Source organism: Canis lupus, chromosome 11 (assembly GCF_003254725.2).
Source record: "Canis lupus dingo isolate Sandy chromosome 11, ASM325472v2, whole genome shotgun sequence".
In the NCBI taxonomy this organism is placed as follows: domain Eukaryota; kingdom Metazoa; phylum Chordata; class Mammalia; order Carnivora; family Canidae; genus Canis; species Canis lupus.
The window spans coordinates 37,434,391-37,460,839 of NC_064253.1; the positions used below are offsets into that span (position 1 = coordinate 37,434,391).

The 26,449-nt window shown below is 38.4% G+C and overlaps 1 protein-coding gene and 1 long non-coding RNA gene across 4 annotated transcripts in view; one reads left to right on the top strand and one right to left on the bottom strand.

Annotated features, from left to right (window-relative positions):
* ADAMTSL1 (ADAMTS like 1) overlaps positions 1-26,449 on the top strand; it is an 873,193-nt gene that overhangs the window by 127,529 nt on the left and 719,215 nt on the right. The window lies entirely within an intron of this gene.
* On the bottom strand, positions 2,113-10,159 carry LOC112649626 (uncharacterized). Its single transcript, XR_003129692.3, has 5 exons — positions 10,026-10,159; positions 6,369-6,538; positions 4,939-5,019; positions 3,447-3,602; positions 2,113-2,418 (listed from the first exon to the last, which is right to left on the bottom strand). It is a non-coding gene; the product is annotated as an uncharacterized LOC112649626 (long non-coding RNA).

The window sequence follows — 26,449 nt, forward strand, 5'->3', positions numbered from 1 at the left end:
GGCTTCTGCTACAGAATTGGGTTCTCTCCAGACAGTGAAAAAGATAAAAGGATACAGACGACCTTTGGAGTGTCTTTTATACACAGGGAACTTCTGGATTAAATTGTCTTTCTTCATTACAATTAGGCTATTCATTTTATATTTTCTGTTTAAATGGTATATCCTATATCCCTATCAAGTTAATATCCATGACACAAATGACATAAATAAAAGAGATGAGAAAAGGTTCTTGAAATTTTTGGAAAGAAGAGAGACTTTGTCAGGATTTTGATTCACATCTATATTCTAAGATAGCTACTCTCTTCCTCTCCCTGTTGGTTTGTTTACTATACCTTGTCTGCCTCACCAGATCCTGGGTGGGCCTCAGGAGATTTTTCTCAAACCTCTTTCGTTGACTGTATCTGTTGATATAGGGAAGCATCATGGAATAGTATAGTCATTTCCAATTTTTCTTTTAACAACCTTTGTCTAAATATCTTACGAGGTAGTTGAAGATATAAACAGATGAACATATCCTATGTTTAGAACAGGCAGAGTGCAAGTGACTTCACCTCCATCTTCTGAAAATCATTGTCATACTTGGTCATTAGAGCCAGGGAATTGGTCAGTCAATAAATATTTATTTAATAATGACATTTGCAGACATGGCCTTTGCCTGTCCATTGCTTTCAGTCTGGATCAGAAAGCAGGTACTAAATACACAGGCACACAAGTGAATACATAAAGTCACCCCGAGATAAATGCCCTGAAGAAAAGAAGATGCTGAGCAAGACACTAGCAGGTACTTACTTTAGATTGAATGGATGGGTAAGGCTTCTCTGAGGCAGTGACATTTAAGCTTGACATAAAAGGACGAGTACAAGTTATGGAAAGATGGGGGGAGAATGTTCCACTCAGAGGACCCAATGTGTGCAAAGTGCCTGAGGGAGACAAATTTGGTGGTCTTAAGAGATTTGGAGTCAGAGGGGCTTGGTTTAGACTTCGGGTTCTGGGTCTGTGTTCAGCAGTTTTTGGGACTTCCATCGAGTTGTCAGCCTTCTTTGTGTCTCAGTTGCTTCAGCATAAATGTGGGGGGGCCTCTTTGCAAGGTTGTTCTAGGGATTAAAGATGATTCCATAAAGCCATTGTGCTCAGTAGGAGCTGTATTAAGCATAGCCACTGTCATCATTAGTTATTAGTTTACTCTTTGAGCAGCCTTTTTATGTTGTTTTTTAGTTAATCCAGTTGTGTTTTGTACTAAGGGGCTTGGGGTGGGCGTCATATATTGGAAATCATTACCAGAAATCCTCTGTACATGTAGAAAACTCTTAGCCCCAACTAAAGTAAAGTAATCTTCACCACCCTGTCGTGCTCCCATCTTTTTCAGAACTTACAGGTTTGAACATGGCAATCTAATTGTGAAATGGGTTATCTTTCTTCAAGCTCTAGCCCTTTGGTTTCTTCCATCTTTCGAGTAAATTTTAGGGAATCTTTTTATTTCTTTGATTCTTGCCTTGATAGTACTGGTGCAAAACCAAAACCCATAAAGTTAGGGGAACACCAAATATGCAGTGCTATTCTTGCACTTCTGTGTGGAAGTGACATCTCAGAGCTCAAGGACTGTTGCCTGGGTATGCAGGCTCACCTTCATGGAGAAGGGCCTTCGAGGGGTGGCAGTTGTGCCTGGGGTCAGCACCTTTCTGATGAGCATAGTGTTGACTCTAGATTTTGTACTAGAATGTACAATGAGATGAAGAGGGCAGGAGAGGGAGGAGACATCTATTTCATTGTGCCTGATATTGCCCTTTTTTCCCCCTCAGAAGTCCTCTTGGGAATTAGAATTTTTCATGCTCTTTCATTAAAGAGGTGAATTTGTTTCCAGAAAGTATAAGAAAATTGGCTCAGCATGTTTCATGTGTGAGACTGTCCCAATTTTTAAAAACATGGGCTATTTTCTGATTTCATGAAAAGTTATATATGTAAATAATCACACAATGTACCCTTCTTAATTGTCAGTGAGTCTTGTCTCGTTCTGAATATAGTTTTTTGAATATTGCTTGTCTTTTTTGTTACCAAGAAAGAACAAAACAAAATAGAAACCGTGAAAGCCATTATGATTATCCATCACTCCCATGCTACATTCATTTATTAGTTCTTTGAACAAATATTTACTGGGCACTTAACGATGTACGAGGCTCATGCAATCTTCAAGGATAAAACACCGGCAAGACTCTGCTTTCTCTGGTCTGTGTCTTGCAAGCCAAAACAATTATCAGACAGGGTTTTTTGAAGTGCAGGTGTCTTTTATTTTTTCTTTAACTGTTGATGTTCAGCTGTCACTGTTTATGACATGTTAGTCAACATTCTGATGGTGTTAAAAGTGTGGAATGAGGGCACACCACTTTCTTTTTTCATAATGTTCCAGTAGCCTGTAAAACTCTAGACATGAAAGGACAGAGATATTTATTTATAATGGAAATTACTTGTCCACATCTTTTCCACAGTGTATTTTTCTGATTATGCAAGGTACATCTTATCTATAAATGTACATGTATAGACATTGTATATATGTACATACACATGCATTGTAGAAAATTGAGAAACTATGGAAAAACCTAGGGACTAAAATTACCTGCAAGCCTATATCTAGCAGATAACCTTTGTTAATATTTTAGATTATGGTATGACATGTTTTATTCTATATATATGTGGTATATGGGTGTTGGGGAGTGGAAGTAATATTTTTTGAGTCTTATATTCTAGGTGCTATTATGCTAGGTATATACATTTTCTCATTGAATTATAACTGCCCTTGGAGGTGGGAAAATAGTGTTTTGTCCAATTTACAGATAAGGGGGCTTTGACTCACCCATGGTCTCTCAGCTATTAAGAGGTGGGGTTGCATGCACACAAAGATTATTTTTAAAAAACCCTTTCTATCAGAGTTGTTTATTATCCAGATAGTTCATATGTATCTAGATACTTGGCAGGATGAGGATAAAATTAGAAATTGACATTGTTGGGGCGCCTGAGTGGTTCAGTCGGTTGAGCCTCAGACTCTTGATTTTAACTCATGATCTCAGAGGTTGTAAGATTGAGCCCTGAGTCAGGCTCCACTCTGGGCATGGAGCCTGCTTGGGATCTTCTCCCTCTCTCTTTGCCCTCACCTCCCACACGTGCGCATGCACTCTTCTTTTTCCAAAAGAAAAAAGAAGAGAGAAAAAGAAATGGACATCATTCTTATTGAGGGTATGGGGCCATAGGGGGATCTGTTTTGTAAGATGTGAAGTTTTTTCTTTCCTTCCTTTGATTTAAAAAAGCACTTAAAAAACAAAACAAAACAAAACAAAAAAACAAAACCAAATCCTTCTGTAATATAAATGAACTGGCCCAACTATTTATTTGGAACTTCTTACGAAGTACTGAAAGACATTTATTTTGACTTAAGGGCATGTGCCTGGTCCCACCTGGCTGTGCTGGAGAGAAGGGAGTGGATTTCTGGCAGGTGAGGCACCATACCCCAGTGGGGTGGCCTGTGGCTCTTTGTCTGAGGCCTCAGATGCTACATCGTGCATCCTTTGAATGGATTCCAGTGTGCACATGGTCTCCACTTGGCAGCTTTCCTTAAAAAGCAGGGAAAAATGACAGGACTTGACCAAGATGCTAAACTAGTAACAGTGTCCTTTTGGTACCTCTGCATTGTCAGTTTAGTTAAAAGTAGTTGTGTAGGTATTCTCGCAAACTTGAGTTGTAAAATAGAAATCTCTGGGCCTCACAGTCGTGGGCCAGTTTTATTGGTTCTGTTTTCAAAGCACTTGCTTATAACCGTCCTTCTTGTGTTACCTCTCCTGCATGTGGTGAAGGCTGCCACACCCCAGTGAAAGGAAGTGTGTAAAAGTAGGGTCAATCTCGTTGAGCTTTTGTGGATTAAAGTTTTCTCATGGAAACTATAAAGGCTCATCTAAAAACCCTTCTATAAACTATAAAATAAGCCCCTAAGACCTACTTGAATGTCTATACATTAAATGCTTAATGTAGGTACAAAGACCAAAGTGATTTTTGCTTTTCTAGGGTTTCCTTCTGAAACTCCACCAAGTCTTTCAAAGTTACAACCACAAGGAATTCTAGATGCATGTTTCATCTGGATGTCACCTAATCGTTGTGGTGTTGTGTCTCAGAGCACGCTGTGCCTAAAATCACTGAACCTACACGTGCCTCTGGCAGTTTAGAATATTTATGATAGGGAACAAAAACAAGGTAAATTAGGATGGAGCTCTGGCTTGGGTTTTAAATTTCCTAGATTTTACAAGTCCAAGCATTCTTTTGCCATCCTGACAAGGTTTAATACTCAAGATACGAGCTTGAAGCCCTAGTGAGGGTAATCAGATATTAACTGGGCTTTCATGTTTAGTTCCTGCGGAGTTTAAAAATATACTCGTTAATTTGAATTGCTACTATTGCAACATGCAGTTTTTGAAAATTTTACTGTCTGAGTGATTAACCAGATAATGATGGCAAAAGTACTTTCCCAGTATCGGCTACACAGACTGTAGGCCTCTGCTGTACATTCTCCCCTGTAAAGGTGAAAGGGGCCTTAGGAACTGGCAGATATTTAGAGTGGTGACATTATTTCCCTGTCACCAAAAGCAAAACCCTTTCTCATCCTTTGCCCTTCTCCTAAAATACCAATATCATAAAATGGTCTCTTAAAAAGTTTTTTTTTTCCCAAAGATATGAAATGTTGATATGGAAGGAGAATTTTTCAGGAGGAACTCTGAATAGTTGCCATCATGACCATGGGGACAGACTCAGGTCCAGTGAGGGCATGCCTGGCTGGCTGACAGCTTCTTTCAGACCTTGACCCTGGCATTGGCTCCAGCAGAGCTGCCTACAGCAGTGTAGAGGTTAATGTCAGCCGTAGCTCATAGCTCGCTGTGGAAAGCAGATGAGTAATCCCACCTTCGGAGGGTGACACTTCCTCACACATTCTCAGTATAAACAACTCGCAGGCAGCAGGGTATTTGTTGGCAAGGTATATTTCTGTGGGAGGTAGGGAGCAAAAGAAGAGGCAATAAAAAGAGACTTAGATAGTTGAAAACTACAAATCTCAACATGGCAAGCAGTTCAGAGCATGGTAGCTGGCCAAGAGGAGGAATTTTAAGTGCACAAACACACGTCTAATCTCTGAGACCCTCCAGGTGGATCTGCAGTGGGGGAAATGTCCTGCTGCATTTCACCTAGCACATTCTCTGGACCCCACAGAGGAACCCCTCTGGGTTTCTTCCCAGCCTTTCTGCTTGTGCTGTCATCCCTAGCTCTTTCTCCAGTGTCTCTTCTTTTCCTTTTATTTGTCTCCCTGCACATGCTTCTTGGAAGACCAGAGACTAACCTAAATATAACATTTCTTTTTGATGTGCACGATTGCCCCTTTCATCAACCAGGACTCTCATAACATCTTAAGGGGCATCTGGAAATAGCCAGCGAGGCTTCACATTGTCTTTGTGGAGGAGAACTTTTATGGCTGTTAAAGGAGAGACCCCCAAACCCTATCCATCACCCCTCAGTAGGCAGGTAGTGGCTTCTAGAGAGCAGTCTTTCTGAGATCTGCAGAGATCATAATAGACTTTGAATTCTCCACATAAGAAATGACTCTGTGCTTACTTTTCTTGATGCACAGTATTGAATCAGATGGTTTTCCCCCCTCATCATGGGATATCTATTAGAAGTATCATAATAGGGGACTTGACTATTTCCGTGTCTAAGCCATTTTTGGGAAATTGGTTATATGGTGCTAGTCTAAGGAATGGTTTCACAGAGATCGTAGATGAATGGATTTTTTTTTTAAGTGCAAAAATCATGCAATGTTCACCCAACATCATGGCTAGAAGCGTGTTTCTAGAATTCCTCTGAAGATCCAGGGAGAATGGGCTCCAGGTGCATTTGTAAATTTTCTTACCCAAGCTGATGGGGATTTGTGACTCAAGTAAGTGTTAAAAATGAGGGAGAATTCATATAAGTGAATTCAGTACCTAGTTTCTGGACAGATCAGTGAGTGTGATCTTTTCAAAATGGTCTATGGACTTTGGGTCACCCAGACCCAGTCTGTAATCATGCTTTGCCACCACCACCATGTTCTCTGAGCTCTAGTCCTACCTGCTGGACCCACCAAGTCCCTCTCTACCTCAGATCCTTTACACATGCCATTCCCTCTGGCCCTGACGGTCTTCCCAGAAACTCTTGATCTACTGAACTTTTCATCACTCCTGAGTACTGAGTTTTAATGTCATTTTTTTTCAGGCTGGCCATCTTCTTTGAGTCCCTAGTCTTATTTACCTTCCTCACATTATCCATCATAATTGCCTACAATATTTCTTTTTTAGAACACTTACCTCAACCATGAATGCATGGCCATCTGGATGGTTATTTTTCCTTGCCTCCTTGGCTTGGCTAGAGTGTAAGTTATAAGAGCAAGGAAACCTCCTCTTCCTCCGGGTTCATCATTGTGTCTTCAGCACTTAGCACAGAGTATGGTACATAGAAGTATCTAAATAAATATTCACTGAATGAATGGATAGAAAAATGGATAGGTAAAAGAATGGCTGGTTGGGAGAATAGATAAATGGAAGAGAGGTTGAAAGAATACAAGTGCTTAAAATAGTAACCTAGAAATTTTTTGTTTGTTTGTTTCTACCTAATTATTAGTCTGACTTCAGTCACCGTAATTAAAAATCAGGAGATAAGCCCTCTCATCCCTAAATGGATCATCTATCTTCTGGGAGGCTAAAAAAAAAAACCATTTCTACAAAAAGAAGAGACCAAATGGACATTGTCTTCCTGGGAGTCTTGTTTAATATCTAACAGCCCTATTCACTTTAGTCATTGTTCAATCATAAGATTAACCATTGAAGAGAAAATAATGTGTCTCATTGGTATATATGCCATTCATTGTATTTTCAAAAGTAATGCTCCAATATTGTGAATATTCTGAACATGCTCCTCTTTCAATGAATTTAACTATAAATGAGGATTTTGAAATGAATGGACTTTTACTGGTATAATATAAATGCTGGCATTGCTTACTTAAGGAAAACTATGTAAAATCCCACACCTTTGACCCATGAAATGGGTCTCACTGATTCTTTCCAAAGCAGAGAACTTGCTTTGTCTTTATGTGGGGCATGCACAGAGAGGCTATATTAAAACATTTTTGTCTGTACATCTATTGTATTTCTACACCATTTTATTTTATGAATAAGCCAAGGAGGAACGTTTGCCTCTCGTAAATCTTTTACAAGAACAATTCCAGCAAAAGAAACCACAGATGTAACTGCCAGTTTTAAATTTCTAACAAATTACTCTGCCAGCCCCACGTGAGCTTCCAAGTTGAAAGCTTGCAATACTTGGAAATTTTATGGAGATTCCTGCATTTTAGCTTTGGGATGAACTTTGCCAATGATAAACTCCTGTTCTTATTTAAACCTAAGGAATCATAGTGTTTAATGTTTACTTAAGACTAACCTCTGCTACTTTGTCCCTGTCTCCTATCTTGCCCTCCTTTGCTCCCTGTCTTCAAAAATATCCCCGGTTTTCCATTAGATTTGGTGCTTCATTGGCTTGGAGGGTATCACAAACACAAACTTTTGATGTCAGAAGTCACATTCATCACATAGTCTCCCCTGAGTAAATTAATTATCCTCCTGGACTGTTTGCTCCTTGCACAGAGAGGATGCATGTCACCTTTGTAATTCTCAATGCTGTACAGTGATTGGTGTCTTGAGGATGCTTAGTTACTGTTTGTAGAATTAAGCTAAACTGAGTATCTTTTTGTTGTTGTTATTTATGATACTAATTTTATGTCCCCTCTTTCATAAACATTTCAAAATGTATATAAACCTGCCACCTCTTAATACAGGGGGTTGGGTGATATGGAAGCAAGCATGTTCAAACCTAGTGACATTATGAAGTATATGGCGTATGTTACAATATGACTTGTGATATGAGTTTAATAAGCTTTAGTGGAACATAGAATATTTTTCTCATAGACACTGATAAAGAAGTGAATAGTTTTATACAGAGACACATATGAACATGACATTAGGTTCAAGGCCTCTGTATAAAAGCAAATACAAGGTCTACTCTTGAATGATTGCTCTTGACCTTGTAAAATCTTACTGAGGGATATTTGTGTATCCCGTTTTTTATACTTTCTAAGCTATAAAAGTGGGTTTCTACCTCACCTCATTAAATTTTGAAATATTACAGTTTGGAATTAAATAAAAATACAGAATTTGGCTTGATTTTTCAGCCTGTATTATAAATCTTTCTTTGGTACCATTTTAAGTTCTCTTTATGTGTGTTTTTTCCTCCTAACTCAAAAGTCCTTAACAAACCTTTCTTTTTAAAGAAAAGTTCAATTTTATTTATTGAATAAGTAATACAGTCACATGGCACAAAATACTATATAATAAGTCTTTTTTCCTCTGATCCCCGCCACCCAGTTTAGCTCCTTGGAATTAATCACTATGGACTGTGACTTATGTATCTTTCCAGGGTTAGTTTATATTTACCTATGCTTACATATACACACATGTGTTTTGTATGTGTGTGTGTACATACACGTGTGTGTATTATTTTTTTAATGCAAGTGGTGGCTTACCGTATACCTTACTCTGCACCTGTTTTCACTTTAGAGTATATGTTCAATCCTTTAACCTGGGTCAAATATTTGTGTTACAGTGACTTTCCATTTGTGGGTTCATGTGAATGTCTGATGCAGGTCTGTTCAGTTACTGTTGTACGCAATTCACATAATCTGTAAAATGACCCTATGGACTAAGCCACGTGCAATATTTTGCTTTCTTTATTTAAAAAATGGATAAGACTCTGGCTTCTGTCCATTGAGGGTCACAGTCTCTGTGATTAACCTTATTAACCAGCTTCGGTTTCTGACACGTTGGGCAAGATGAAACACAAAACTACTTTAGGAAGCCGCCTATAGAAATTTGGCAAAGAAGCAAGAAATACCTATCATTTATTTCTTATTATATTCTCCCTCCTTAAAACATATTTTTTATTTTTGCTCTGACATGTCTACCCTCCTGATTTCAGTCACTGATGCTTCTCACCACCCCCACCCCAGCTTTTAGAAATTCTCAAGTCCTGTGTTTACTTGCTTAGGATTCTCAATGCTGTCCTCCCACACTGAGTACATATGTGCATTACCTAATGACTTTCATATATACGCACATTACCTATTAACTTTTTGGCTTGTCCTCGCTAGACCAGAAAATGTCAGTGATGAGGAAACATATTTTCTTTTTCCCCTTTTCATTTCTTTATCTCAGAAGTTAAAAAGCAGCTGTGTCACCTAAGGACTCAAACTGAAGGAGAGCAGAATGCCTGTAACAGTGGTAATAATGTTTCTGTGACTCAGAATCCTTTGTAATGAGATGCTTAGTATCCTGTATTCTAGGAGTAGATTTTGGCCTTTTTTTTTTTTTCTTTTTTTTTTTTTGGTTCAGACCATCCAAATTCTGTACTTCTAAGGCAGGGTGTGGGAGTCATAGAAGAAAGAAAAATGACTTATCTGAAAGTCTTGTTCCAACTGAAATAGTTGAACTTAACTAGTTGTGTGACATGAGACAAGCCATTCAGCCTCTCTGATCATCATCAACTACTCTGAGCAAAAGAGGGCATGTTTACTTTCATGCAGTCTTCATTTGTTTCCCATCGGCTTCTCATTTTTCTGATGTTTTGTTACATTTATTTGTACTGCAAATCCTGGGAGCCTCAGTTTGGCTTCTGTGTAAAGCCATAAAGCCATACTACTCACCCTTTCTCTGACTCTCTCACGGCACTGCTGTGGGGGCCCACCAAGGATACTATGGGTGAAATACTGCAAAGTATCTGCAGGTAGAAAATAATGAACATGCTGTTTTCTTATATGTGATCTGATTGCTTCACATGACCCACTCCTGTTTCCTCTCCGAGGATCAGATGGGGCAGCTTCTGAGAAGCTAGAACTGTGCTATACACATCGTACTCACTGCATCCACACCCCTTGGAAATGAACTTGTCTGAAGTTGGTGTCCTGTCATTTGAAATTCGGTTCCAGTTGCCAGTCTCTTACGACTCATTCTTTTTTTTCATTTCAAGGAGATTAGTTTGTGGTCAGTCCAGTGGAGTCTGTGCAATTGATAAAATGCATTGGCCGTTTCAGAGGCTCAGATAATAGAAAGGCTTTGAATTACCCAGAGGTAATTCTTTTTCAGTTTTCAATGGAAAAATGACCGATCATTTGTGCACAGAATCTGAAGCCCAGGAAAAGGCTGTACAATATTTGCTTCCTCATTTCCCAGGAGATAGGACTGAGTAGTATAGGTTACTGCTCAGTGAGTTGGGGCCAGGCATAAGCGATGCCTGGCAATCCAGATCACTGCTTTGGGGCACCTTCGTGCACAGTGGCAGATTAATAAAAAAGGAATGGGCATTTTGTGAACCACCTAGGTTCCCTAAAGAGACATGTCTAAGACAGGCCTAGGGAGAAGCTAGTAATTTAGGATAAAATAAAATATTTCATCTTTGTTTTCTGAATATTTCAGAAATGACCATTTCTGGGACATTTCCAGTTTGTACTATTTTTTTTTTTTCTGAATGAAAAATGTCATGGTAGGCTTGTGTGTGAATGTTAGGAAATCTGTTCATTCCATGCCAGTCTTTTCAGATAAAGGCCAATCAAATTTAACATTGAGTTATCAAGTTACTGAACATGAAACTAGCTTACAAAATACCACAGAATGTATATGAATGCTGTTGATGTTATTGAGTAAATAATATAGTTTATAATGAATGAGGGACATTGTATAATAATCGATGATCCTTTTATTCAGCAAATACTTATTGTATGTTACCATTTATAAACTAATGTGTCTTAAGCCATCTATCCTTAATTGCAAATGAGCTTAGGAAGAAAATCAGAAATTTATGAGGAATAAGATATTATTTTGAACCATCTGTGAGTAAGGAGAAGAGTTACAGCATAAATATTTGGAATTAAGGAATTAAAGATTCTAAAACTGTGTAATGTCTAACTGAATAATTGTATTTTATCTATTCAATTTGTGGTATTTAGCAATTACACAGAAAAACAATTCTAATGCTTTTCAAAATTCAAGTTAAAAATTATATTTCTATTTTTCCTGTGATTTGTGGCCAGATACTTTGATGATACCCCTCAGTAAGAGATACTTGCTCACATTAGTTCCTCCTTAAATTTCCTTAAATTTACTATCATTTTGTTCCATAGGCTGTTGAAAAGAAACCATTTGGCATAGCATATGATGCCAAAACAAAAATCACTTTATTAAATAAATTCAAGTAATACAGTGTATTGCTATTACACAAGATTCCATATTTTAAAAAATAAATTGGCGCTCACCCTTTTATTTTGGGATAGTTAGCTAAGGGCAGACTCTAGTAAACCAGGAGGAAAATAGTCTACTATGAAATGAATAACTTAAATACATGTTCTCTTTTATCTATCATGTTGTGAAGTATTCACTTTCAATCCTGGATGAGATCACAGAGACTCAGAGTGTTCAAAACTGGGATAATTCCAGTGCTCTTTTTCTGTCAGTGGAGCCAATGCAGGGGAAAGGTCAAGTGGAGTGGGACACATCAGAATGGTGGAGGAATCACACAGGACAGAGCAGTAATCCCCAGTCATTGTGCCACAGGAAAGAGCTCGTGGGAATCCACACAGATTGCATGCTCTGATTTCATTCATTTCAAAAAATAATTGGACAAAGTAAACATTTAATAAAATAACTGGACAAAGTAAACTAGAATCATCTTTTGAATGTCTGTCCATGCATAACATTTTTGGGCTGAGTGGTTTCCTTGTCACAAAACACCCTCTTTTCTCACAAATTCTGCCTCTTGCTATTGCAGGGACATTTGGCTCTGCCCCTCCTTTGCGAGGGGGTGTTCTACACCGGAGCCAGGACTCCAATTTCCATCCTGGTTCAGAATCAGCAATCACAGGACTCACATTTTATCCTTCCATTGCCTTTCTCTCCCTTCATTTATGGGACCATGTATATTTTTATGAATCCTTTCCCTTTTCCAAAGTTAAAAGAGAGAAGTAGGTAAACACAGTTGCTCCTGCTGTAACTCCATATGGAAACCCACTTTCTCAATGAGTGAGTTGTAGATCTAAGAAGTGCACTGAGCTGTCTCTCTCAAGCTTTTCCCTCTGGGAATGTGCAGCTGGATGGGATTCTTAATTCAAAAGAGAAAAAAGGGAGGATATGTGTGTTGGGGGTGGGGTGCATGCAGTGGAATGATCAATGTAGTCTGGAGGGACACATAGGGAAAAATCTGCAAAATGTTAATCTCCACCATCCCAGATGATTCTCAGCCTATTCAATTTTAAATTTACAGTAGCATCCTAGAGATACTTGGAATTTGAGAAGTCAGGATTAGATGAACTTTCTGGCTGGTTTTTTTTTTTTTTTTTTTGCCATTCACAATTTAGGAGTCCCATTTTATTTGAACTAATTCCAAAAGGCTAGCTGGAGGAACATAAAATCAAAGTTCTATGATCATAATTTCTACATTCACATTTAAGAATCTAGTATATTTTTTTATAAATTTATTTTTATTGGTGTTCAATTTGCCAACATATGGAATAACACGCTGTGCTCATCCCGTCAAGTGCCCACCTCAGTGCCCATCACCCAGTCACCCCCCCCCCCTGCCCACCTCCCCTTCCACCACCCGTAGTTCGTTTCCCAGAGTTAGGAGTCTCTCATGTTCTGTCTCCCTTTCTGATATTTCCCATTCATTTTTTCTCCTTTCCCCTTTATTCCCTTTCACTATTTTTTATATTCCCCCAATGAATGAGACCATATAATGTTTGTCCTTCTCCGATTGACTTATTTCACTCAGCATAATACCCTCCAGTTCCATCCACGTCGAAGCAAATGGTGGGTATTTGTCATTTCTAATGGCTGAGGAATATTCCATTGTATACATAAACCACATCTTCTTTATCCATTCATCTTTTGATGGACACCGAGGCTCCTTCCACAGTTTGGCTATTGTGGACATTGCTGCTAGAAACATCGGGGTGCAGGTGTCCCGGCATTTCACTGCATCTGTATCTTTGGGGTAAATCCCCAGCAGTGCAATTGCTGGGTTGTAGGGCAGGTCTATTTTTAACTCTTTGAGGAACCTCCACACAGTTTTCCAGAGTGGCTGCACCAGTTCACATTCCCACCAACAGTGCAAGAGGGTTCCCCTTTCTCCACATCCTCTCTAACATTTGTGGTTTCCTGCTTTGTTAATGTTCCCCATTCTCACTGGTGTGAGGTGGTATCTCATACAGATATAAGATCTTTGAGAGTAGAGATTCTCTTCTGTTTTCACATGTCCTATGGCATGAACCATAAACTGAACATTCGTGAATGGATAAATGGATCAATGAAAGGATTATCACACATAGCTTAAAATTAATGCTCAATGGCTACATTTCTGTGAAATCTCATTGGCTTCTTTGCTTCTTTTAACTTATAGACTTATACTCATTTTGGGTGTTTGTAAATTCTAAATTTCAAAGTTTGTATATAGTTTTGAAAACTTTGAGGCATTAGGTAGCCTCATATTTTCTGGAGAGATCTTTGAGTCGTAGAATTGGAAAGAAATAACAAATAGAATTGTTGCTCATACCCAACAGAATTATGCTGGTATTCAAAGATGGATTCATAAAGCTGTATTTGCTATAGATCTTGTTGGTGGGCTCAGAATAAATCTAGAAACAAGGAGAGGGTTTGATAAAGACATGAATTTTTAGTAAATATCTTTGAAGAATTCCGTACCATGGGAAAAAGCAATTTCAAACTTCCAAGAGCTTCTCTGCAGCTGGGAAAGTAAATTCCTATAAAACCTTTTTCATGGTTAGCTCCAAAATATGAAGGCTGGCTTTAAACACTGTACTGACTCATGTCTTACCCAGAGGGACAGATTCCCAACTCTGTTGGGATGTGCCTGCAATGATTTCCTGTATACAGAGATGGAACAGCTATTGCCTTTGCTGGCAATTTCTAATCATAGAGTAAGGAGACTGCATGTCTGTAAGGATTTAGGTTTTCATCTTTAATTACAGTGTGTTAACCTATCAATCCCTTTGCCAAGTTCACTTATTTGTACGTCTGCTTGCCATTTTCATGTACCATTGTGATCTTCATGTGTTTCATTAAATTGGCTCACTTTGAAGTTCAATTAATTAATTATTTTTTTTGAAGTTCATTTAATTTAAAAGTAAACTTGATATCACAGCCATAAATGTAAAGTCAGTGACACAGGCCATGGGCCACAGGTAACCAAACATACACACGAAGTAAACGAAGCAGTGTCATTAGAGTCTATACACTGGAGTCTGTTCAAGGGTCTGTGGTTGAGGTCTGTTTACTCCTTGTTAAATGGGAGATTATCAAGTCTTCAAAAGAAGTTAAAAATAGGACCACCACAATGATCCATTCTCCTTCACTTCACCAAAATGATTGAATGAGATGCAGAAAGAAATAAGCTTGTTGACCTTATGATGTTATTTGATATAGTGTAACTATGTTCTTTTATATCCTCTTGCGTATTCTGGAAAACAATTTCAATATACCTAAAATCTTGGGTACCATCAGTAGCGAGGCATCCCACATCTCAGGAAACACTGCTGTATAATAAAGTAAGGCTTTCAGCACTGAAATTGATGCAGCAATAACAAAGTTGTTGAGCATCTATTTCTCATATGACTGGGCTGCTAGCGTCATCAGTTAACTAGTTTTGAGTTACACAGGGAAAGGTAGTTATAAATGTTCATAACTTTAAGATTCAGAAGATAAGGTTATTTAAACCTGGTTAACTTTAAGGTGGCTTTAAAATACCTAAAATAATGATTTTATTCTTATTTTTTTATGTATCTACACTCCAATGCTCTTGGAAATACTATGTGGTCCCTTTATGTAATATGTACCTACATGTACAGAATGCATATGATTATGATGAGACTGGCTCTTTACTGAAATGCTGTTCCTATATATTTTTAGGTAATGAATGACTACTGTCCTTGAAATATTTTTCTGATGTTTATTCTTTTGACTTCAACAGCACTTTCTGGGGAGATTTTTAAAACATTATGGCTCTGAGGTTCTGATAAGGTTAGTAACAGTGAGTTCAGTAAACAGGCTGTTAGTTTAGAAACTAAAGTGTTTAAGAGTGTGGCCGACTCTCTGGATTGTAATCCCAGCTCTACCATTTAGTATCCATGTAACTTTGGTCAAGCTATTTCATCTTTTTGTGCCTGTTTTGTCGTTGGTGACATGACAATAATAATAATAACAGTGTCTGCCTCATTTGTTTTACTTAAAAAGTTAATATAGGTATCTAATGTTTAGAACAATGCCTCACATGCAGTAAACATTCAAAAGCATTAGCTAATGTTCCTACCCACTACTGATTACCCTACATGGCCTTTTGCCATGATACGAGATAAATACAAAAGCCACCCAACTACGTTGAAACCATGGTCATTGTCATTCCATTTTATATTTTAGTTAAGTATAAGTAAGTGGGTGACTTAGGTTAAGCATAAGAAGTTCCTGAGCTTGAGAATTACTGTCATGCTACTCCAAGTCTTCCTGGGGCCATTACACAATACGAAGGGGATATTATTCATAGGAAGGCTGGAGTAATACTCAGCACATAGAGCTGTCGGCGGTGCTAAGCTTTACAACAGCAGTAGGACATAGGAACTTGGAGAATCTAGTTTGGAGGCGTGCCACCACAGTGATTAAAAGCTTGTAAAATAAGATCTATGGAGGAAGGCTAAAGAAATTTGGATTGTTTACCCTGGAGAAGAGAAGACTTAAGGGTGATTTAGTGCTGTTATTGAAGCATAAGAGGATTCTTTTTTAGAGTTTCATGGAAAGCTCCTCTGTAGTCCTCCTGAGATCCAAACAGGAGGAGGTGGACTGACAGTGCAACACAAAGGATTTAGGGTAGGTAAGAAAAGCTTTTCAACAGGACATTTTTTAATAATTTGAAAGGGAGACTGTGTTTTTTCTAAAGGTTCTAGTAATAATCATTTGAAGTGGTTTGATCTGGTCCTGCCTTGAGGCATAGGAGTGGGTATTTTGCTATAGAAGGCACCTTCTACAAATCACTAAAGGCCTGGCCGGCCTGGTTCTCAGAGATAGCTACTTTATTAAGATAACAACTCTTCCCATCAGCACAAATGTAAGTAGCCCCCAACAATAAAGCCCACCTGGAAGGACTGCAATCTAGGTTTATTAAGTAGAAACACAAACATTTCAGTCTTGGAGATGAAAGCTCTCAGCTAGAACCATGACTAACCGTGTGTCCCCCTGGATCCCTCTGTAAGTTTTCTGAATTGTCAATCTAGAAACTTTAATATATTCAACAAGTTTTCACTGAACATACTCTGTGTAGTAGTAACTGTGAAGTTCTAAGGATATAAAACAAGTAAGACATATTCTTTGCCTTCTAGATGCTCACACTCTAACTAGGTAAGGCAGGATGTAAAAAAAAAAAACAATTATAGTGCAGCATAATGTTGCCTTAGGAGCATTTTGCTCTGAGATCCTAGAGGAGACTGCCTAACATGGCCTTGTTGGGTCAGGGTAGTTTACAGTGGATGTGGCCCTTGATATAAATCTAGAAAGATGAGTAAGATTTACCAGATGAATTTCAAAACAAAAGAACAAAGCTGAAGGAGATTCCAGGCACAGGGAACAGCATGTGCAAACACATGAAGGTATAAGGAAGGATGGTTTATTTAGGCAATTAACTATATGTCTAGAGCTGCCCTACCAGTACAATAGTCATTAACCACATGTGGCTAGTAAGACATACTTGAAATGTGGTATCTGAATCAAAATCTGCTGTGAGTGTAACATACACACAAAGATTTCAAAGACTGAATACAAAAAAATATATTTCACTATAATTTTTATGTACTACATGTTGAAATGATATTATAGATATATTAAGTTAAAATATGTCATTAAAGCTAATTTCACCTATTTTGCATTACTTTTTTTTTTTGATGTGGTTACTAGAAAAATTTAAATTACTTATATGGCTCACATTGGCAGTTTGTGTTACACTTCTGTTGGAATGCTCTGGTCCAGAATATAAAGTTCTCCTGGAAGTGAGGCAAAGTGTGGGAGGTGAAGGTAGAGAAGTATTCATGGATTAGATTACTGTAGAGCAGTGGATTCAGAAATTTTGTTTGCAATTCACAATATAAAGTATATAATATACTGCAACTTATTACATATATATACATAATAAGCATAAACGTAATAGAAACATGCAAAGAAACCAAAACAAAATGTTTACAAGTTTGCTCCATTGCTTTGCAGTACTTTCTGATATTCACTATCCTATTCTATTTCATAGTCTTTCATTGCTGGTTAAAATCCATTAAATTGATCTTAAAATCCACTCATCTACTAATGGGACACAACTTATAGTTTTAAAAATGCTGAAATTTAATCTTCTCAACAAATCTGGGCTTTGTTTTCTACTTGCTGAAGTGCTTTTTTTCAGAACTGTGAATACTATTGGATTTTTTCCTTAGACTCCATTCACATGTTTAAGGTAGTTGGGTAGAAGTGAGGAAATGACCAGAATTAGACATGGGGCTGAAATCACTTTAACAGTCAGTGGGAAAGATCAGGGGGCTCTAAACTATGGGCATGGCATTAGCAGTAAAGAGAAGAGAATCAGTAAAAAAGTGGTGAAAATTAAGGGAAAAACTAGTTGAAGGTCTATAGATGGGATTGGGTGGGTGATTGTGAGAGAGGAGAGTGTTGAAGTCTATAGTCTTTAGTTTCTGGTTTGAGTGGCAAGATGGAGGTAGTGCCATCTGCAGTGATAAGTAATACAGACAGAGCCGATTTGGGGAATGTAAGGAGTTTGGGTCTAGACGTATTGGTTGGAGGTATCTGCATGATATGTAGTTACCCATTGGGCCAAGTCATCAATGTTTAGCTTAGATATGAGACTTCAGGTACAAATTGGAGAACCCAAGGATGGTGTGTGGGATGAAAAGAGAATAGGGAGGAAGACTGAATTCTGAGAAATATGAACACATGAAAAGCCAGAAGAACCACAAAGAAGGATAGAGTAGGAGAACATGATCTAGTGAAGCCAGGGAAGGAGAGAGTGTCAACGAGGAGTGGACAGCTAGTCATTTTTCTTTTTTAAAAGATTTTATTTATTTATTTAAGAGAGACACACACACAGAGAGAGAGAGAGAGAGAGAGAGAGGCAGAGACCCAGGCAGAGGGAGAAGCAGGCTCCCAGTGGGAGCCTGATGTGGAACTTGATCCCAGGAAGCTGGGATCACACCCTGAGCCAAAGGCAGATGCTCAACCACTGAGCCCCACAGCTAGTCATTATACAGAGAGTCAAATACTGGGAAAAGCTGGTCTGATTTGGTCTAGGAAGCTGTTTATCAAAGATGGTCCAATAGAAGCTTAGGATAGTGCAGTTGGGTGAAAAACTACCCAAAAAAGAACAGAGATAATGTACTGTATACAATTTTTCAAGAATTTTGGCTGGGGAGGGAATGTAAGATTAAGGAAAGATAGAGAAAGAGATCTTGGAATAAAAATGCATGAAGAGATGAATAGCAGAAAATGGAGAGTGCAACCTTGAGCAAGTGTTTTGGCTGTTGGATTTTTTTGTTTTTTTAAATTTTAAGAAGGAAAAGGTTTGAGTATCTTTATAAGCTAAGCTAAATGAGTAAATAGGGAGAATTTGAAGAAAATCATGGGAGAGTTTCATGAAAAAAAAAAAAAAAGCCCCTCAGGAGATAAAGAGATCTTACAGCTGAACCAGAAGCCATGGAATGAATGAAGGGATAGGATTAAGCAGGGAGAATGGGGGAGAATGAGGGTTGTGGGGATATGTGATGAGTTGCTGAGCAGAATAGAAGGACCCCCCCCAGGGGATTGGACACTGTACAGCTTGTGGTATTGGTGGGTACACAGGACCCACCCTTTAGCAGCAGTGCTCATCAGCCTGGGTCCAGGGGTGAGGAAGAAAGGTAGTGGGTGTATTTGGGATCAGAGTATTACCAGAAATTTAGAACCTGAGCTAGAAAGGGCAAGAAGAGAGAAGGAGTCAAGGAAATAAGGATCTTAATGAAGTCAAAGATCAAGTGGATTTGGAATAAAAGAGAAAGAAGAAAGGAGAGGACACTGTAGTTTAGATTTTTTTTTAAGATTTCATTTATTTATTCATGAGAGTCACACAGAGAGATTGAGGCAGAGACATAGGAAGAGGGAGAAGCAGGCTCCCTGCAAGGAGCCTGATATGGGACTCGGTTCCAGACTCTGGGATCACGCCCTGAGCCAGAGGCATACATTAAATTACTGAACCACCCAAGTGTCCCTGCAGTTAGGATGTAAGGTTTTGACATCAGTTTTCTGAGATAGAGGCTTTGTGCAGAATGGCATGTGCTTCAGTTCATCATAATCTCCTGAAAACAAGTGAGCAGGACGGGGAACCATAATTCAAGTTACAAAACTAATCTTTTGTTTGTTACCGGATGTTTTCAGGTCTAAAACATTTCAAAATTTGGTCATTCCAGAGATTATCCACGTAAGCACCTTTGAATTTATTTGGATAACAAGAAGTATGTGTATGTGTTTGCATATTCTCCCTTCTGACCAGATACTTGGAATGTTGGGAATTCCTGCCTTATACAAAAGGATCTCCATAGTAAAGAAATAGTTAAGTGTAGTTCAGGATTCAGTTAAAAGGTTAGTAAGTGGTTATGTTAGTTTTACAAATTCTCAAGTGTGACAAATACTATGTACTGATTAGACTATGATAAAAATGTAAGGAATGCTAATATATTCAGGGGACAGTAATGTCAAAGCTGATTTCAGACACAAGTGAAATGACATTTGTCAATGGTATTCTGTTTTTATGCATATATCTAGCAAAGCACAAGCAAACATACGAAAGGAATATGTGCGATTGAGAAATTTCCTGTATCAGGGTGTTCCCTTAAAAAAGTAGATAACTGTTGTAGGCATGTGCCAATACCTCAGAGCACAGCCAATGAGTTATTCGATATACTGTGTGTTCCAGGATGACTCAATTTGGGGAGCTTGGATGTCAGTGCTAGAGAGATCCGATGAAGGGACTAAATAATGAGATTCATCAGCCTCACTTTCTGTGTCCCCCTTGCTAGAACGTGATCCTCAACTCCATCCCCATTTGAGAGAAAGGACTCTGAGTTCTGTTTTAATATAGAACAAGCTCAACAGTTCCAAGCCCTTGACAGTGCCAGAAACTTCCTTAAGCTCTTAGCTTTTCTGGCAACTGTTAGAACAAGAACATTGCCCTTTACATGGCCAAGCTTGTGTTTTCCGGGTGGTCCCAAAGCCATGGACCTTGGGGAGCCTACTTTTGGACTGTATTTGTCCTTTTTTTTCTTGTTTTTCAGGGAAATGATAGTTGCAAAAGCACACAATGGACAGATTGAAGGCCTCTCTGAGTATTTTTCATTACTTTCAGTGGCAGCTGTTGGCTTTTATGTTTCTTACTACTGTTATGCAAAGCATGATTTCATGTGATAGTCATGTTGCTGGATGTGTAACAATAGGAAGAAAGTAAATGTGACCCTCAAAAGTGAGTCAAAACAGAGCAACCCAAAAATAGAGAGTGTCTACATCTTGTAAAGTTTTGATAAGTCCTACAGATCTTGACTCATTCTTCAGAATGAACATATTTTGCTAGTCCACTCTATGAACTATTTGTAGGAACTCAGATATAGTGGGTTTAGTTTTTAAAGTAGAGAATGTTATTTTTCTACCTGACAGATAATGTACCTTAAACATTGGTATTGCCAAAGATTGGTCATCAGCAGATATCTCAGAGTTTGCATTGCTCATCCAGGAAAAAAAAAAAAAAGGAAAGAAAAAACTTGGACCACCTGTAATTTTTTATCAATATGTTTATGGAAGGTCCACTTCTCTTTGAAGGGTTAGTAGCTATTAGACCGATAGTTTTCCACACCTATTGAGCTGTGAGAAGAGTGATGAATGGCTCAGTCCCCCAGTTCACTCTGTCAGGAGGTGACATGCAAAACCACCTGCTGGCTTAGACAGTATCTCTCCTCTTTCCCAAAGACAAAATGTTACAGCTCCTTGTTAGTAGGGATTTTATATGTTATACATTTGCAGCTTAGGGGCAATAGTATAGGTAATTTGGTGTTCAGTTCCAGGTTGGTTCCCTATTTCGGAATTGAGATAATGAAGGTGATATGTAGATAGTTTCCCTTTGGGGAGATTCATAGAGTTGTCAATTATGGTCTTCATCAATGAATCACACTTAAGTTGGGGACATTATAAGAGGTACAGAACAGGGACACCATGCCCATCACTACATGTTTTCCTTTCTTCCAAATTCCAGGACTCATGGATCTAACATAGCCACTGTCTACTCTTCAAGGTAACTCCCAAAGTCTATGATAGACAGCAATTCATAACTTGAATTGTGTTCACTGGGAAGATAAGTCTACATGGAGATGAGTGATTTAATCCAGATAGGTACCCAGCCTGGTAAGCATCACATCTCAACTGGTTTTGATGCCTTCTACTTAGTCACTTGAACTCCTGTAAAGAGCTGTTCTAGAAATCAATCTAGGTGATATTTATAGAACCATTAGGATCGAAAGGGGTTATGTCTGGTTTTCATTTGTATTTACACACTTGTAGAGGAGATTACATGTCACAGTGGTGTTTGCAACTGGGCATTGTTGAAGGCTGTTGATAGGGACATCATGCATGTCTAGAAGCAGCACAGAATGCCCTCTTTCCTGAGTGAAAATGAGTATACTTTCACAAATAACTAAGTCACGCTGTTATTTTTTTTTAACTTGCCTGCATTTTTGATACCCATGGAACTGTATGGAGATAAGACATAACTTGAAGAAGCCTTGGCAAGATATCAAAAATGATGTGTTCTGATTCCCACTAAGTGAGTGACCTTGAGGAAATCACCTAATATCTGGGGCCAGGATGTCATCATTTTCTAAAGAAAGTGGTGCTAGGTATAACTTCAGAATACACTTGGGGACTAGGAATCCTACTTGAGCATCCTCAAGAGCTATTTTAAACTAATGCTCTAAGAGATGACTTTGCACAGAAGATCACTAGCCTGTTTTATGCTTGGCTCATGAAACTCTGAATTTCTTGCATTAATGGGGGTGAAGTTACAAGAGGAAGCAAGTTAATTTTTTTGGTGAATAGTATAAGTTGTTAGATTCATTTCTCGTTTCTTGGAGCACCTCAAAAAGTCCCTAAATTTTGAGCTGGGGACAGGAGGTTAAAAAATCATGTCTCTCTGTTGTGGTTCTGGCCAAAGGAGCCCACCAGCTGATGCATGCCATATCTCCTGTAATGACAGGCAATTCAGGCTTCCCTTTGGCTTAACAAACATCTTTTAGAGCTTCTAGGGTCATTTCCTTTTATAAAACTGTAAACACAATGCAGGAAGCTCCATCCAGGATGTCCAGGCAATGCCAAAGAATGTGGTGCTTGGTATGGAGATGCCTGCAAATAGATGTGACATAGCAGAGATAAAAGAGGATGTTGTCTGTTCTCAGTGACCACAGAGAAGGTTCAGCAGCAGTTGTAGAAGTGGGGTGAAGGGGGCTGTTGGCTTTTCAGAGGCCTTGTCTCATGCACTGCCCTTGAACTTGTGTGCTCTGGAGTTCATCCCTGGAATAGTTCAGAGAGGCTAGGTCTGGAGATTCCTGCTCTGCTGCTTGCATTGCATAAAACTTATAATTCCCTAAGGGTCTCCATGGGTCTGCTGTGTTTGCACAAGAAATATTCAAGGGTGGCAGTTGCTTCCTTCTTCTGTAAGGCTTCTTTTGCCTGACACTTCGGCCATTCTTTCTTTGGTAAATTTATTTCTCAACTTTGATTTCTTCTTATTCAGAAAGAGATGTTATTCAGCCACTCAGAATAAATTTATTTGAAATGAATGTACGTTCCTTATTTCCCTCCCTCTTTCCCTTCCTCCCTGTTTTCCTCCCTCCCTCTTCTTTTTCTTTCATCCTCTTCTCATCCTTCCCTCTCCTCCTTTCTCTCCCTCCCTCTTTCCTTCCCTTCTGTTTTCCCTTCCTTTTTTCTTTTATAAAAATTCTATGAGGGGGAAAATAAATTACTTCCCTCTGAGCCCTGATGCAAATTTCTTTACTGCAGTGTTATAATGGTAATTGACATTTGTATCATTTCTATTCTAATGACAATACTGCAATAGCTATTATTCAGGTTATTAAAACTCCAATGTGAAGTATGTAAGGTACACTTGTATGCATTTTTGTAACTAAGCACTGAGTCTGAGGTCACAGTCAATGTCTAAAAGTTTTATTTGAAGCAAAAAAGCCATGGTAGTTCCCGTATGGGAGCCACGAAGTATTCTTAGGACTCATTCCACCCCACTGCACTCTTTGTGGAGATGGAACTCTGATTACTATGTAAATAAAATGAATTTCATATATATATTTTGATGAAGTCAGTTTCAATATAAAGGTCTTGTAAAAGTCAACTACATTGCTTTATAACACACCAAAATCATTTCGTTTTGGCATATACCTGGACTGACTGCATTGATTGATTCAAGAAGGAAAATAGTTCATTTCTAGAGGAAGAAAGGGCAACAAAATCATAGCCAGTATAAGAAAATGAATTAGGGAGGGAGAGTAACATCCTTGGCCTGAGCCCACCTTGGGAAGGCTATGTGACTCTATCAGGAGGCCTCAGCTCCTTAGACCTGGCCAAGCTTTTGGGGTATTTCTTCCCTAAGAGCTGACCTAATCTTGGGAAGTTCCTGCCAGAGGTAGTCTGTGCATGTAAAAGGTATTGACTGAATATTTAGTGATAAGCTATTTATTAAATCCTCAGGAACCCAAACTGGCATTTAGTCCATCTGAATTCCAAAGGATATAGTATAGTGTTTATACAAATAAATTCATCAAAGTAATGAGCAACTAAAAACGCTGCACAATTTAAACATCTCACATTGAATGCCCAATGAAAGAGTGAGGATATTACTTTTTTCTCTTTTATTGGGCTCTTGCTTGGTTTAATTTGAGTCTTCTCTCTCTTCTTTTTAATAAGGCTGGCTAATGGTTTATCTATCTTATTAATTCTTTCAAAGAACCAACTCCTGGTTTTGTTGATCTGTTCCACAGTTCTTCTGGTCTCTATTTCATTGAGTTCTGCTCGAATCTTTATTAACTCTCTTCTGCTGGGTGTAGGATCTATTTGCTGTTTTTTCTCTAGCTCCTTTAGGTGCAAGGTTAGCTTTTATATTTGAGTTCTTTCCAGTTTTTGGATGGCTGCTTGTATTGCGATGTATTTCCCCCTCAGGACTGCTTTTGCTGTATCCCAAAGATTTTGAAGGTTGTATCTTCATTCTCATTAGTTTCCATGAATCTTTTTAATTCTTCCTTAATTTCCTGGTTGACCCTTGTTTGGTTTTCCTACATAATATGGCATTTAATAATTGTAACTTCCTCAAATCCTTTGAAACAAAGGTCTATTCCTGTGGTTTGGCCTTTTATTTTGTTCACTTTGTGTAGGTAGTTGAGCCCTAATAAAACCATTGCTCAATATAGGAAATATCTGGAGTATTTTATGAAATTTAGGTTATGGCCATTTTGACATGCTACCAGATTAATGTATCATTCTGCACATATTGTTGAGATCCTTCTGTGGGCCAGATATCATCTTCCTTGTTGGGTAGACATAAGTAAACAATGCTGATATGGTTCATATCTTCAAAGAACTTAAAACTTGCAGAAAAAGATATGTAAGCAAACAAATGCATGGTTATGTGGTTATAAGTGCTATGGCAGAAATGATGAAGACACAGTGATAAAAATAATGCCTTGAAGGGGTGATCAGGAAAGAACTGAGAAGCTAAGCATTAAACTGAGTCTTGGGAAAGAATTAGAAGCACCCTGTCTTTGGATAGGAGTGCTTTGAAGAGTATTCCAATCAAAAAGAACAGAGCATTTCAAGACCTTTTAGAGGCTTTTACAGGCTATTGAGGTTGGTCACTGTGGCTGCCTCATGTGCCTAACTACAAGGATTTAGAGTTAGTGGCTGGAAGACAGAATTTTGTTGAGTGAATCATGAGTCTTTATGTGTGTAGAGAGGAGCTGGGGATGATATGTACATTGTTGGAATATCATTTATCATAATATGTGGAATGTGAGTTGTCAGAGAGTAGGAGAAAAATGGGCTAGCGAGGAGGTTTTTGCACTAGTCTAGGTGAGCCATTTGATGGCAGTAGTGATGGAAATGAGTGGTTCAAGATAAACTTGAAATTACCATTTGGTAGATTGCCTACGGGAGATGAGGCATATGGAAGGATACTGAATGACATCCCATGATGTTGACATTTACTGAGATGGAAAGTGTGAAAGCAAAACAGTCCAGGAGGAGGAAGAGGGTAGAGATTGAGTGGTCTATTTTGGATAAACAGAATTCCACATGCTTGTGAAATGTTCAAATGGAAATAAGTAGTTGGATATAAAAATCTGAACTTTGGGCTGGGAATATAAATGTGGTAGTTATCAACATAGAGATGACATTTAAAACCATGGAAAGAAAGGCCAAAGACAAAGATATGAAGGCCTGGGGCATATTAAAAGGTCAAGTAGAGGAGAAGGAGACAGAAACTGCTGCCAGAGAGTGAGAGAAATGAGAAGAGTGATGTTATGGAAGTCAAGGAGATAATGAGTCCCATTACTGAAAAGGGGTCCCTCAGGGTTAGCAGTGTGAAGTCACCAGTGATCTTGTTGGGCGGTGGAGTGGCTGAGGAGTAACAGGGAGGCAGAGAAGTGTAGACATCAAGTAAATACTATATAAATGAAAATTAACTGTGAAGAAAAGTCAAGAAATGGAAGAATAGCTGAGAAGTACTGTGGGACCCAAGGAAGATTTTTTAAATGTGTGCTTGCCCTCAGTAGGTGGATGAATAAATAAATTGTGGTACATGCAGACAATGGTATATTATTTAGCAATAAAAATAAATGAACCATCAAGACTTGAAGGAAATTTAAGTGTGTATTACTGGGTGAGAGAAGCCATGTGGAGAAAGCTACATACTGTATGATTCTAGACATTCTAGAAAAGACAAAACTATAAAAACAGTAAAAAAAAAAAAAGTCAGTAATTGTATAGTGGGGTGGGGACTGGGGGAAAGAGATGAATAGGTGAAGCACAAAGGATGTTTAGGCAGTGAAAATACTCTATCTTGTATTATAATGATCAATATATGTCATTGTGCATTTGTCCATACTCCTAGAATGTACACCACCAAAAATGAACCCTAAGTTAAACCATTGATTTTAGAT